The sequence below is a fragment of the Coffea arabica genome, chromosome 4c, assembly GCF_036785885.1.
Source record: "Coffea arabica cultivar ET-39 chromosome 4c, Coffea Arabica ET-39 HiFi, whole genome shotgun sequence".
NCBI classification, from domain to species: Eukaryota; Viridiplantae; Streptophyta; class Magnoliopsida; order Gentianales; family Rubiaceae; genus Coffea; species Coffea arabica.
In genome coordinates, this window is record NC_092316.1 from 34,352,538 (window position 1) to 34,354,978 (window position 2,441).

Here is a 2,441-nt window from a genome sequence, read left to right on the forward strand (position 1 = left end):
CTTGTCAAGAAGGCTATGGGGGATGCTGGTTTGGAGAACCACCAGATGCATGAAATTGTTCCTGTTAGTGGGGCTACCAGGATCCCAAAAGTCCAATAACTTCTCAAGGACTACTTTGATGGAAAGGAACCCAACAAGAGTGTAAAACCAGATGAAGCAGTGGCTTATGGGGGTGGTGTTCAAGGAGGTATTCTAAGCCGGAAAGGTGGTGATGAAAGCAAAGGTACTTTTTAAAATTTTTAATGGACATGTAAAACTTGATATTTTGCAAACTTAAGATGCAACTTGATTGTCTCAAGAAAGTTGAAACTGTTGGTATTGAAACTGTTGCTGTGGTAATGACCAAGTGATTGGTACTTGTGAATTTATTTTGCTGCTTCATAATTTATGAATTCATTCCTTGTGAACCCAGAACAAAAAAAAAATTTGCATGTGACCAAGTTGTAGCAATATCTTGCTACTTCGATTAACTGTTACTGCAGTAATGACCAAGTGATTGGTACTTGTGAATTTATTTCATTGTCATCTGAGTTGTTGTTACATGTTAATGGAATGTATTTGAACGTCAAAGGAGCCTCTTTCTTTTGAATCATCTATACTAAATTACTGCTGTATATGTAAATATCATGCTTTCCTTTTTCTTGTGAATCATCATTACTGCATTGGCTGTATCCTTTGTATTAGTACATGACTACTCTTTGAACTAATATATTTTTTACTAATATTCCTTTTCACTCCCAGCCCAAGTTCACGATACACACCACATCACTCTTTTCATCATCTAAAATATTAAAAATATTACAATAACAAATACAACCTTACTAACAGGTCTAAAGTTCCCACGCCTTGCGTGGGAAGCAATCACCTAGTTTTAATATATAAACAACCAAAAGCATAAACATTAAACAATAATTACTGTGGGAGTCCAATTTAATTGTTCAATAAGTTGAGCTATTTAAAGAAGAAGAAAGAAAATTAAAAAAAAACTGTTTTAGAGAGCTCTTTAGTTGAGCTTATGCAGTGTTGTATTTGTATAGATTGGACTGTGATTTCTAACTTCTTGCTGGTGTTGTAATATGTGGGCCCAAATTATATGAGGTTCTTAATGAATTGTAATTTTTGTCTTAATAATCTAAGTCTCATTACTTGTTCTTTATTATTGTACTCCTCCCCTTACCTACTTCTTTTACTCTTTTATGACAGATAAATGCTATTCATACTAGCTTTTGGAAGATATCTATGGTTATGGTTGAAGAATGTTGAAGATAAAATTGCCTTTTGCTCATGGAGTGGTTCATTTAGATGTTCTTCAATTTCTTAAACTGTGATTGCTTTTGTAAATGTACCTTATGTACAAGTGATATTTTGGACAAATGTTATTTTTGTAGGCATTAGTTGGGCAATGTACACTTGAATTTGGCATTTGAGAATGCTATATTATTACCATGTAATCTAATGCAAATACTTTTGGTTATCAATCGTTCATGTTTATTTGTATGATTTGTTTAAAATCAATGATTTAACAATGATTACAGGCCAAATTATGACTATTAAGCTATTATGAAATTATCTAATGACAAAAAAAAGTTGTCACAAAATAGAAAATAAAAACTCCTTGTGACAATAGAGACTGTCACTAAATCTAAGTTACATTTGTGACGACAATTGTTGTCAGTAAAATAGTTATATACAATGGCTTTCGGTGCTTTTTTAGTGACGACTTTAAGTAGACCATTTTTGACAAAAGGTCAATTCGTCAATAAAATACTTCCAGATTGTCGTCACTAATGACAACTATTTAGTGACGACCAAATAGTTGTCACTAAATAGTTGTCATTAGTGACGACAATCTAGAAGTGTTTTATTGACGAATTGATCTTTTGTCAAAAATACTCTACTTAAAGTCGTCACTAATGAGAACTATTTAGTGACGACATTTTAGGTCGTCACTGTTTACTTTTACCGACGGGGATTTAGTGACGACTTTGTGACGATCAAAAAGTCGTCAATAAAAGGTATTTGTGACGATATTTGTATGTTCTGTGATGACTTTGTGTTGTCACTGATGAACAATTTTCTTGTAGTGTGTGTTGCACCCGGATCAATTAAAATCTTAACTAAACGGTGGAAAATAGGGATCGTACCTTCAACCACCTCAGTCGTATCGGGTATCTGTTGATGGTCCAGTGCATAAACCCTAGCAGGTACCTTAGGTCGACTTCCTCCAGTACTAGCATGCTTAAAGGTTGACTTTTCTGCCCTTTGAGTGCTACCTCCTATATTCATTTTACTTGGACAGTTCGCGAGTTGGTGCTCGGTACTACCACACAGCAAATACTTTCCAGACTTTCTCCAACAATCATTCTCCGAGTGATTTGACTTGCCATAGTAACCACAAGTAACTTGAGGGGTCACGACCGAACCACTAGAAGGCGCTCCCC

General features: G+C 34.8%; 1 long non-coding RNA gene across 1 annotated transcript; it reads left to right on the forward strand.

Moving 5' to 3' along the window:
• Positions 1–1,478, forward strand: LOC140004971 (uncharacterized). The gene is made up of 2 exons (XR_011812792.1): positions 1–223; positions 1,204–1,478. It is a non-coding gene; the product is annotated as an uncharacterized lncRNA (long non-coding RNA).
• The last annotated feature ends 963 nt before the right edge of the window (positions 1,479–2,441 follow it).